General features: G+C 39.2%; 1 long non-coding RNA gene across 1 annotated transcript in view; it reads left to right on the top strand.

Moving 5' to 3' along the window:
- LOC110481157 (uncharacterized) overlaps positions 1-12428 on the top strand; it is a 120911-nt gene extending 108483 nt beyond the window's left edge. Inside the window, exons 2-3 of the long non-coding RNA XR_002467216.3 lie at positions 3777-3967; positions 5814-12428. This is a non-coding gene — a long non-coding RNA (uncharacterized LOC110481157). The remainder of the gene's footprint in view (positions 1-3776; positions 3968-5813) is intronic.
- The last annotated feature ends 952 nt before the right edge of the window (positions 12429-13380 follow it).

A 13380-nucleotide genomic window follows, 5' to 3' on the forward strand; every position in this document is an offset into this window, starting at 1 on the left:
CTTTGGCTGTAGGCACAGAAAGAAAAGCCGTCAGCATGAGGCAAGGAGTGTACAGGCCTTTGGCTCCATCTGAAAAAACAAGTTAATAGGTATAAGGGCAATTCTCTGTTGGTGTGTAGCTGTAGAAAACCACTTTCTCTTAGCTCTGCAAGCATGGTTACTTAAGCAGTGTTTTCATACCTGAAATGCTACTGTGGACATGCTTCAGGGCACTGGTTTTAGTGGGACCTGCGCAACTCTACAGTAATATTTGTTAACCCGTATGACCTAGTATTTGCTGTACTTTCTTCTGTAGTGAAAAATACTGTACATTTGGTCAAAAGGAAAACAAAAGGTACAACTGCCAAAACACTTCAAATGTTAGTTCGAGACCTAGGGCTCTTAAATGTTTTCCTTTTTTTACAGGAAAGCAGATACTCATTTCCATTTAGGAAAAAATTTCCACAGGGAAATGTATAAGTAAGCACTTGCAATCAGCTTTATTCATAGCATTGCAGATAAATTGTTGCAAACACCATGCACTTTCATGGTGTTTTCATTTGTTTAGCTAAAGAATTCTAGAGAAGCCCATAAGTGAGATTGTTGCCACAATTGGGAATCCTTTGTTTAGCCGACAAAGATCTAGCTAAAGTGTTCTACGGATGTAGAATTAAATGAGGACTTTGTCCTTCTTTTCTAGTCAGATCCCTGAAGATGCTAGATTATCTTCTATAATGTGTTTTGCCACAGTCTCTAGAGGGGACCACCTCCTTAAAAGGACAGCACAGTAATCTAATAAAAATCCAATCTATGGTGATCCATTACTTTGCAACTGAGAAAACCAAACCAAACAAGATACTAATATAAAAACCTCAGAATTCCTTGGTGCATTTTTTGTACTACAGCATTTACAAATGACCACATGGATCATGTAATATCATCTACTGTGCAGAGTTTCTTTTATTGGTCCCCATGGACTGAAATGTTTAGACACAACAGAGTTGAGCAGAGGGGACAGTTGTAGATTTAACTGGTATTTCTTATGGTTTTATGGGCTTGTATGTCAGCCATATCATTGCTTTAAAAATTGCTTTTGTATTTAATAGTAGGGGAGCTTGACCCGAACATAGTAACAACACATGTATCCCTTTAACTGAGCTCTGTGAAGGATTGCAGACTGAAATGTAGAGAGATACTAGCTCTGTGAGTTAAGATGTAATTAGCTGCCCAGGAAGGGTAACTTTGTCAATTGTCATTAACACATTTATTATGCTGATACTTTAAAGATCAGAAGTGTTAACCTGGAAATGGCATTCTGATTTAAACCTCTTAAACATTTTGAAGGATTGGTCATTTCGTTATACCTCACTGCTCTTTGAGGAGAGTCCTCCCTTTGTTCAGCATCTGTAAATTGCTTGTATGTGGATCTTACTTAAAAAAGAAGGAAAAGATCCTGAGTTACTCAGAACTGTCATAAAACTGTCACTTTGGATTATTGCTTAAACGTTGGCTGCAGGCTGAAAACTGTATGTCCATGCAGCACTCGCCAATTCAGGTGGGGTTCATAAAAGAGAAATTGTTGCTCTGCAGGGAGATACCTGTTAACCTTATTCATTTGTAAAACTGGTTACGTATTTTGGCACTTGCCTGGGCAGTCCAACACTGACAAAGCTTTCAACAAAATGAAGTAGATATATGGTATTTATGTAAGGTTCTCAGAAAGTGCAGGTTCAGAGCAAACTTTATTAACTGCACTTAAGCTTGCTCTGTGTCAACCAGCAACTCATTGCAGAAAAGCCTTCAGATCTTCTGCCCTTTGACCTTTAACAAGACACAAAGCTGGGCTGCAGGTGATAGAGGACTCTCAATTAGTGGTTCCAGCTTTACATGCATTCTTCTGTTTTGTGATTCAGATCTTTCACCAGGCTGCAGGTTGTGTGGGACAGAAGCTGGAAAACCAGGGGCTTGTCTTGAAAGATGTTTAGCAGCTTCATTTCCTACGAACACTAACGCCCAGAATAATGAAGTATTCATCCATCCAGCTTACTGGACTGGGTTTTGTATGACTGTATTTTGCTATATAGTCAAGGATTAACTTCTAAGTAATGGCAAACTGAAATTAACAATATTGTACATACATTTGCATAGATAACTTAGCTTTATTAATTAATATGGCTTATATTCACATTTAATTGTATTTAATATGACAAGTATTTTTCTACACTTAGCAGAAAGGCGTTTCATCATACCAGTAAATTCAGTGAGCAAAACTGCAAAAGACAAGAATTAAATGGACTAAAATGTATGCATTTTGTCTTCATTGTGTCCATTATCATTATGGAGGATCTTGTTTAGAATAGAAAAAGTACTGATTATCACCAAAATCTTTGCACAAATTCCTCATACACTAAGATTCTGGCACATATTTGAAGAAAAGAATGAAATCATGTCAGAGATTTTATTATTGCTACAATTTTTCAGCTAGAGAAACAGATGTTTTACCTAAGTTGTGTAGTTTCCGGATTAAGGTACAAGAAAAGGGCCCTAAGAGGGGAAGAGTAGAAATATAATAGCAGGTGATGAAGGTAGGCACTCATTGGCCTAAATTGAGTTGTGGTTTATCTCCAGGAGCATATCTGAGGAAACTCCATTGGAGGTTTCTGAATACTGAGATTTTCATCATTTCCTAACATCAGTCAGCCCAATAGGAGTTGCATCTCATGGCATTCAGGATCAAATACCCTATGGTATGTCTGACTCAACTTTGCAATGCCTGAGCAATTACTCCAACATCTCGGACACATTACACCTGCTGCACAAACAGTTCACATCCAGGCTGTGGACATGCTATGGATCTAATGAGCATCCCCCATGCTAATATGAGGGATGTCAAGAAGAAGAATAAACCTGGAGATGAAATGGTAATAAAGATTTCTGGGATTTTGTTGTGAAAGCAGATGTTACCTGTGTCTTTAAAGGGATTTAAGGTAATCTGTTGCAGCAGTTAATTTCTCAGTGTTTTTTTTGTGCAGCACTAAAATCCCCACTGCTACACAGAACTGTCTCATGGTGTGTGTATTTGATATCCTACAACCGTTCCACCATGGTCATCCTCCTTACCATGGGTTCCCTTTTCAGGGGTGGTATTGCTGCCTCACATCATGTCTTTCCTTGGACACTCCCTTTCTTGGAAGATATTGCACAGGTTCAAGCTGTTGGCTTGTCTAGGGATTTCTGCTAGGACAGACACAATAAAAGGCACTTTCCTGAGCTTATCATAACCTCTGAGCTTCCCTCTGTACCTCCAGACAACCCATATTTTTTATTCTACCTTCCAACCCTACTGTGACACAGCAAGATACTTGGATTTTTCCCCTGATTACATACAAGCTTTGCAATATAACTGCTGTATTGCAGGCTGGGATTTCATGTATTGTAATCAAGTATGATCAATTCACTGCAGGTGCTATGGCAGGCAGAGGACATACAGTCCCTGGTTTCTAAGTGCTCCAAACCTAACCTTTAAATGTTGCTACCAAGAGGGGTGATTGGCAGTGCCTTCTGTACCGCAAGGAGATAATTGTGGTGCAATGGTATAATCAAGAGAGACTCATTCTGTATTTTTGCTATCGTAGAAAAAATTCTGATAAGAGCCATATGGGGTAAAAGACTAGGGTTACAACAATACAATTACAGGGTTGTTTTATCCAAGCATAGGTGTGACTGAGGTGACATAGGTGTGACTGAGACAAGAAGTGAACTTTTCTATAATTTCTATAATTTCCTTTTCTATGCAGGCAAAGAATCTGAAAGACTGTGGACTCTATTTCTAACTCAGCTTCCCGTGACCACTGAAGAACAGAAGAATTTTCAATGAGGAATTAATGTTATGAAGAGGTTTAATATCATATAGCTCATGGCACACGAAAGATCCTTAGCTCTTAGCTCATGATAATCCGGATAGAATTTAACCTTCAAAACTTAAAAGGTGAGTCCGCATTACTTTTAAGATGAGAAAAAAGATCTATCTAATGCTGTCATTCAGGTCCAATTCGAAGTTTTTAAAGTTAACAGGTCTCTTTCCATTGCCTTCAGTAGGCTTTGGATCAGATCCTGACAGTCACAACTCCAAATGGTGTGATATGTAAAAGTGCCTTTTTTTAAGTGCTCCTTGCAATCAGATAAAACTCTTTCCTAAACAGCATCATTCAATATACAGATTGTAGCAGGTAATTGTAATTGTAAATTACTGTAGCAAGCTTAGAATCAACTATTTAAGTACTTACCTGGCAAAACTGCAAAAGCTAACTTTTTTCTTCTTGCTTTGCAGTATATATTTCATTTTTCATGGCTCCCTAACTCAGATATTGCAGTGGCAATTAGGATTGAATCTTGGAATAGATGTAGCCTCCAAGCAAATATTTGTCATTTAAAAATCATAGTTCAGTTGAGTAAAACTTGGCAAACTGTTCTAAAACTGTATATACAGCAGCTCTATTTGCAAGTATTAATACACCAGGTATGCACACTGGCACAACACACTCCCATACATGTGTGTGCTAACATACAAAATACACAAATATAATTTCCCAGCACATAGGAAATCTTCAGAATAGCTAACATTGGATGCAGGCCTGGATGGGATACTAAGCAAGTTCTCAGGTGATACAAAACTGGGAGGAGCTATTGTCTCCCTTGGAGGCAGAGAGGCCCTGCAGAGACACAAATTACAGGACTGGGCAATCCCCAACCGTGTGAAGTTCAACAAGGGAAAGTGATGGGTTCTGCACATGGGATGGGGCAACCCTGGGTGTGTGGACAGAGTGGGGAGTGAGGTGCTGGAAAGCAGTGCCATGGAAAAGGACCTGCAGGTCTGGTCAATGGCAAAGTTGAACATGAGCCAAGAGTGCCCTGGCAGCCAGGAGGACCAACCCTGTCCTGGGGGGGATCAGGCAGAGCATGGCCAGCTGGGCAAGGGAGGGGATTGTCCTGATCTGCTCTGCACTGGCCTCACCTCTAGGGCTGGGGGCATTTTGGGTACTACAATATAAGAAAGATGTAAAGCTGTTCAGAGTTTCCAAAGGACAGCAATGAAGATAAAGAGCCTTGAGGGGAAGCCGTGTGAGGAGTGTTTGAGGTCACTTGGTCTGGTCAGCCTGGAGCAGAATGAGGGGACACCCCACTGCAGTTACAACTTCCTTGTGAGAGCAGGAGGAGGGGCAGGCAATGATCTCTGCTCTCTGGTGACAGTGACAGGACCCGAGGGAATGGCCTGAAGTGGTGTCAGGGCAAATTTAGGTTGGATATTAGGAAAAGGTTCTTTACACAGAGGGTGGCTGGGCACTGGAACAGTTCCCCAGAGCAGTGGTCACAGCCCCAAGCCTGACAGAGTTCAAGAAGCATTTAGACAATGCTCTTGGGCACATGGTGCAACTCTTGGGGGTGGTGCTGTGCAGGGCCAGGAGCTGGACTCGATGGTTCTTGTGCCTCCCTTCCACCTCAGCATATTCTGTGATTTTGGATGTGCCTTCCATACAAAAGACTACTTAGTATTTTATATTCACTGGCATAATAGACTCTAATCCCTCCAAAAGGAGTCTTAATAAATAATATTCACATAGACACACATTTTGAAAGCACACACTTCAGAAATATGGAAATAGAAGCATAAAAGGTAAATTTACAATTTCACACATAATAGAAATTGTAGAAAATTAGGCTTTTTGGAAATGTCTCAACAACAAGGGGGGAAGAGGGAGGGAAAGATAGAGGTGTTTCAAGATACTTCATAATACCTAATGCTTAATTACTTAATTTTAATTGCCAACTTATAGTTTCATCTTGCCGACTGCAGAAGCACTGAGAAACCGTCACTGTTGTTAAATTCCATTGGAGTTGAGGCTGACCAGCGCCCATCAGGACTTCTCAAAATTGGTAGGACTCACCTCTTTGAACACACACTCTTGGTGCTTCATGATCAGCAAAAGAGACAATGAAATGGGTGGGAGGAACTGGCAGCCAAGAACTCACTGCCTAAAGCTGAGGAAAGAATTAGGGATGAGAATAATAATGAAAGGAGACATTCATGCCAAACCAAACACAAGGGGTTTAAAGCCAGCACAGTACCAGAAAGAATGACCTAAAAAGATCACAGGTCTACTCTCTCTGTCAGTGCAAAGATATTTTATCAGCTTTCTTCTTCAGCAGCTCTAAGTGACTCAATATATTAACTCATATGGCAGACACTACACTACAATAAAATATAACCAGTTGAATTTGTGGCAGATTGGAAACTTTCATTTAAAAAATGTCCATGCTTGTCAATTCAATTAGATGAGAATTTACTGGCAAGACAAGCTATGTAAGTCTTGCCAAAATACAAGGAAAAAAGCAGACTCATCTGATAACTGTCTGAAGCAGGTACAGCTCACCAGGCTTGGCATTTTCCTCTGCTTTAAATGTTTCTTCCACTGCATCTGTATGTTAGTATTGTCCCATCCCTGAACTGGTAGCAGGTTCTGCTCTTCCAGCTTGCCTGTTTCGCTGTCTTGCTCCTCTTTGACAGTCTAAATCCTTTATCTTTTATTCTGATGTGACAGTGGGATGCAGTGAGATGTTTATTTTTGCCTATTTTTGCCTGTTGTCTAGTTGCCAACCCAATTCTCTGATGATCAAATCAAAGTATGCTCCAACAGCCAAAACCCACCCATATTCCACAGGTGCAGGAGGACAGACCACTACTAGCAAGGGTCTCTCCCGAAACTCTTACAGTGAATGGCATTGGGTTGGGATTTTGGTTTGAGTTTCTTTTGGAAACTTTATATACTAATAAAAATTGAACTGCAATTTGATATACATCTAATTATAATGTACTATAATTGTTGAAGTATGTTACTAAAGTGATTTTCTTTTTCAAGCAACAGGTTTGCCAGATGACAAACATTGTGGTTTCTCTGCTGTTGCAAGGAGCTCAGAGCTAAGTACAGAGGGTGAGGTCAGCCCTGGACATCAACCCCCACCCCAGGAGTGGCAGCATTTTTCACTAAGCTCTCATGCTCAAGGCTTAAGTGAGGCTTTTTGCCAAACAGTCAAATCCAAGACAAATAGCCTATGTGGGTGTTTTGTGCACAAAGATTACTGAAGTTCATTTAAGCTAGATGGATAAACCTTTAGAAATCTGGCTTGTTAGAATTAACTATAATATAGATCAGAGTTAGCTGTTTATTGAAAAGCACTGTGAGAGGAATGTAAATTGCCCATGAATCAGAATGACCTGATGGTGAAGTACCAGCAGCTCTTGGTGAGCATGTTGTGACCAATTCTCACAAAAAATACAACCTTTATGTACAGTAGTTTGTTTTTTTTTTTTTTTTAATGACTGTGTTCCTGTTCTGTTTTTTCAAGTTTTCCATTTTCTATTTAAAAATGAGGTACAACTCTATTGAATTTGCAAGGAAAAATTCAAATTGCTAAACATCTTGTTTTAATTTTTTTTTAACATAAAAAATTCCATAAGGCCTATTTTAGTGGCAGGGCTGAAATTTCCCTGTGGGTGAAAAACCTAAGTGACTCCAAGTCATCCTTCGACTCTGGCTTTATGCACCAGAGGAGGTTTTTTGATTTATTTTATTTTAATGTCAGAAGGTGAAGCTCTGGTTTAGTAACTGCTCCCATTCTTCTACAGGAGAACACAGAACATTCCTGACTCATCTTCAGGTATTCTCTAACTTGATTTTCACCCTTTTTCCCATTGCAGCAGGAAAAAAAAAAAAAAAAAAAGGTATATAATTGTTCATAACTGTCCAAAAATTTGAAACCCAGAAAGTGCAGTCTAGGATGTCACCTTGTATGATAAAGCAGGGGAAGGGAAATCATCTGCAAAACACAGCATCTCTTGCATCAAAGGCACTTCCCTAAGGTATTAGACTACACTTAAAAGTTTTACCTTTCCCAAATACAGTCAGTATTCTCCCTTTCTGTCTCTTGCTTAAAAGAATGGCTCTGTTTTCACTCTGAAAGTCATCTCCTACTTCAGTTAACAACAAAACCAAAAGAAGTTGTATTGTTAGAAGGTACCACAATCCACCACGATCTACAACCATGATGAAAGTACGGCCTGGAGAACAACTCTGCCACGTATTTCCATCACACCATGTCACTGCTGAGCCCTGCCTTCCTTCCTGGGATTGCCAGTCCTGTTGTTAGTTGATACATGTCATTTACCACCAGGCAATGTCATGGGGGGACACTCAAGTGAGTCGAGTCAGGATCACAGGCAGAGCAATCAGGTTAGCACACAACTCCACTAAGCTGATGTATCCTGTTACTCAGCATTTAATTTGATCAGACTTCACCCTGGCTGTGATAACATGGGTATCCTTTTTCTGCCAGGCAGTATCTCAGCATTGCACTCATCAAGCAGGGGACACACACTTCTAGAGCCAGAGAAATAGGATTCTGGGATGTAAGCCTGCATAGTCTAAGACTGGGGCTGAAAAGCACCTAACTTCACATCATAGCTCAAAGCAACCAGAAGATGCAAAAAGTTCTGTTTAATGATGACTCAGGCTTCATTTGATCCAACAGTGATGGAAATAAAACCTGGCAAAATTTGGTTTTGATTGATTAACATGGTGTTGACAGCACCCTAATGAGTGTTATAAGAAACTTGACAATTCTTAGTGTTTATGGAGCACCTCTATGGGATTGCAGAATTACTCATTCTGCATGTCCTAATTACAGAAACATTCAAGAAATACCTTAACAAAATGAAAAAGCACTTTCAGGTAAAACTGGCAAGTTTTTGTAAAGTAAATGAAGCTGTAATCCATCCTATTGATCAAAATATATTAAAATTGCACAGATAAAATAATGGAAATAGAACAATATATGAAATAGCAGCTTTTTCAATAAGCACCACCCATTCTCTGTTCAGAATAAACCCTGGATCTTACAGGAAAACAAAAAGGCAATTGCATAATGAATATTAATAGAAACCATATTCATAAGTGGGTTAAAATTAAAGCCAAACAGTCAGCTTTAATTCTGAAAATATCTAAATCTGATTGGTTTACTTTTCAGTAGTTAAACACTGCTATAATAATAATAATAATAATAATAATAATAATAACAATAATAATAGCAATACTGAATACATATTGGTTTAATTTTATTTATTGTAACACTATCTAGAGGTTATATTTCTGCAGCAGTGACCATCAAAACCCTGCTCCTAGAATAGCTACAGCAACCATTAGATCTTTTAAAGTGAATATTTCCAAATAATCAACAGCAACTACATCAAGAAACACATCACAAGCTGAAAAACAGACAGGAATTTGGCATGTGTTTCCCTTGCCCAGCCACGAACAACAACCAGTGCAGCACATGGTTGATGTCACCCTATATGCTGTCCCTGTCCCCCCACCATCAAGGTGGCTTTCAGCCCTGTACATACTGGTTGCTAATAGGTTCACAACTTTTTCTTCAAAAGATTCTTTCTGTTACACTCCTGGCATCTGTTTCTTCCCCCATGGAAGCTGCTTAACCTAGGTGCATAACACTTAGAGAGAACCCAAGGCCTGATCCAGCAGCCACTGAAGTCTTAATAGAGTTCCTTAGGGCCAAACAAGCCAAAGTAAAGCATATAAGGAAGACAGACAGGTTATACTGACAGTATTTTCTAGAGACTGTCAGAAGTGCATCAAGAGGCACAGTGACAGAAGGACCAGAGCTATCAGCTGTGTAAATCCGTGTGCCTGTTTGCTGTTTGCATTGCAGCAAGCAGCAGGTTGTTACAGCCTCTGTGCCATCACTAACCACATTATTCCCTTTATGGTCTCAGAGAGAAATCTTACTTCATCCCAATGTACCTCTGAAGAAAGATCTTGAAAAACTTCCCCATAGCATTACTGGACAGTGGAGCTGAACCAAGTGATTTTTACATGCAAACTTTGACCCATTTCTGTATAACTTTTTTTTCCCAAATATTCACATTAAATTTCTTCTGGGTCATGCTGCAGGTCTCCTAGGACTTATGGCTATACAGTAGGAAATGAGCAGTAGGAAATTTTTGTATTTTACATCTGATCCAGTTGTTTTGCTGTACAACATCTCTTTGTCTATGGTTGTAAAGCTGGAATTGCTACCTCATTTTAAGGCTTAAGGCTCATCACCCAAAGCAGTACAAGATTTAGGGTATGAGTAAGTCAACCACAGGCAGCTGAGGCACAGCCCTCAGCTCAGACTTGATAACTGAGTGTATACATGCTTCTAGACTGCTGCAAAGAAGAATGAAACTGGTTGCCTAAAACCAAATTCACAGTGGATTTAAGCCACTTCCTGGGTAACTTGAGCATATTTGGTTTTCACATGCATTAGACCTACATAAACATGTCTCAGCAGATAAGTGGTGAGTTTAAAGGACTACCTTTGTCAATCGATGAAAATGGGAGATGTTTGGGACAGGTTTGTGTTTTAAAAACTTGTGTGATGACCCTCAGTCCATTACTGATGTTACCAGGCACCAAACTGATAAACATTATAAGGTCTATAATACATTAGTATTCTGGTGTTGTGGATAAAATTGTAAGTAATTCTTTTTTACTCAGGAGGGTAATTCTTTAAAGTCTGAAAAACACTTGGAGGTTCCTGTAAGAAAGGAGTTAAAGAAATGCAAAAGTGTTGCTTTAGTATTGTGTTATTTATCAGCTGTCTGGTTAGCATTTGTGCTCAGTCCGCAGGTTTCACATGTAAATCAAATGCAATGACTCCATGACAACTCACAAGATTTACACAGATGGGACCTGACCAGCCCTCTCTGAAGTCACCGGAGGTGGTCTGGGTTCCCTAATGATTGCAAATAGGACACACAAACATAAATATAATTTACTTTTATAAAACTTTTAATTAGGTTAATAAAATCTCTCAGCATAAAAGCCAATAGCTCATAAAAACTCAGACCCTGTGCATAGCAGAGCTGATGTCGGTCAGGATAATAGCCACAAAGAATTGCATTACCGAGCTAATACAATAGGGAAGTCTCCTGCCTCTCTTTTGAATAACCTCTTATGCAAATTTCAGATGTTGACCATGACACCAGACCTTCACAGGGCACTGAGCTGTGTTTCCCTGTGCTTACAATATATTTGATTTCAATGCAAAACTGCAAACTCATCAAAACTACACTTTTCTACCAGCATTCAATTATTTAAATACAGAATATATACAATGTGAGGGGTTTGCTTCTGAGTCTTGTATAAAGTACTTCAGTCAAGCTTACAAATACTATAATGTGAAAAGGACAAAAATCTAAGTGAGGGGAAATTCTAGCCATTGGAATCCTTTTTACCTATTAATTTCCACCTTTCCTCACCCTTGACCAGTTAAAAATACTGTTTCTAAAATGCATTTAAGCATGCAACCTATATATATGTATTATTTTTTTAATATATATATATTTATATATATATACAAATTGTCTCTATAATAACGAATCTGTACTATTCACAAATTTAAAGACAGGTTTATTTGTAATTTGGGTCATTAGCTTCCCACTTGCTAAATTTTTTGACCACAAGCTAAAGATTTAAACTATGAAAAGTTTCATTATTTTTGTCCAATTAAAATGTGTTTGCTTTCATATGCACATAAAGATGGACTATTTGCAAATATACAGATATTTAGTATTATTTATTAAATATTATCCACAAAAATCAAAGAATATATATAAGAATATTCCATAAAAAATGCACATAAATGCTGTTAACAGAGTGTTTTGTTATTTCATGTGCCATATTCCAGGCTCAGTTCTTAGAAATAACAATGCCAAGGAAATGGTAAAACACATGAGATTGGTTTCAATCACTTTCCCTTCCAACAGACAAAAGTTAATTTGTCTTGTACAATGAGACTTGTGCTAAATATATTGAACAATTTTACATTTCTTAGGGAGTATAGAATCATTCCTATGTGTGTCTAGAAAAATCCCCCAAGACAGAATATTTACAGAAGAGAAGCAACCAGTTTTATGTTCAAAAGTGTGATATATTGAAAATAAGGGCAAATTTAATTCTTAGAATGTATATATGCTCTCACATGCATACACCATTTTCTTTCCCTTCAAAATCTAAATTTCATCTCAGCACCATTAGCATCTCTCTCTGTGCTGTTCCAAACAGAATGGCTCTGAAGGATTAACAGGGGCTGCCATCCCAGCTGTGATTGCACTGCACTCCTGGCTGCCGCAGCCCAGCGCTCCAGGACAGGGATCCCTCTGACACCCACTGCCTGGGGGTGTGGAGGTTTGCCATGAGTCACCAAAGGCAGGACACCACCTTTGATCTGCATGTCCACACAGACTGCAGCTCAGGGGATGTTTAATGGGCTCAAGGTATTCCTCCTCCTGGTTAAAACACTCCCTGCTTCAACAGGAATGAGTCATGTCATCCAAGGAGTGGGGAGCCACTCCTCGGGGATGGGGTTTGACACCTCTGCTAGTGATCCCTGGGGCCTTGTTCTCCTCTGCTCCCAGTGCCCGGCCACATCCAGCACCCTTCTCTCTCTCCCTCTCATCCCAAAGGGAAGCACTGTGCAGGACCCAGAGACACTTTGAGCTGGATGCTGTTCCCTTCACACCTGTCTAAGAGCTGGTTGAGTCAGAGGGAAAATCTACCCCAAATTCAGTGGATTTGAGGTTGGATTCCAGACCCCAGACCAGTTTTGCTTCAGAGGAGCCTGGAGTCTAGGATATAAATCTATGTATTTGTTGCAGACCTAACTGTAATTTGATTCCAGTAGTCATGAAAAGGACATAAGAAACTTGGAAATATGTGTACATGTGCCTTGCTCAAACACTGGGTGCCATTAGAGAGCATAATAGTGTTCCGGGCTATTGATTTTACCACAATATTTCCTTGCTTAGTCTGTTTTCCACTATGAGATATTTGCACCCTGCCATGGTAAATGTTGTTTTTAACAGAGCTCACTGCAATTTTTTTTTGAGAAACTATGTGAACAATGTGGAGTTTTCTCAGTGCTGAGTTGTAAGTTGGGCTGTCTGATGCTCTATTTGAAAAAATGGGCAGAAAGAGCCAAATGGAGCATAAAGCTGAATTGAGATCAAATGTATATACTGAAAATACTAAACAGCGAGGCCCATGAAGTATTTTAGATACTAATAATATTAAATAAGGGATTATATTCATAGGTAGAGTTCAGGTTTTTATTATGTTTATCTGGAACAGAAATAGACATCCAGACCTCATTTCTCTTCCAAAACAAATACAGCTTAAGTCATAAGATGTGCTCTTTTTTATGCCACTTTTCAATTATTCAGTTATTTTGCTAAGACATTCACTTATTCCACTCTAGGCTAGTAGGGGGAAACAAGGGGGATGGAGA

This window comes from Lonchura striata, chromosome 5 (assembly GCF_050655825.1).
Source record: "Lonchura striata isolate lonStrDom1 chromosome 5, ASM5065582v1, whole genome shotgun sequence".
NCBI lineage: Eukaryota > Metazoa > Chordata > Aves > Passeriformes > Estrildidae > Lonchura > Lonchura striata.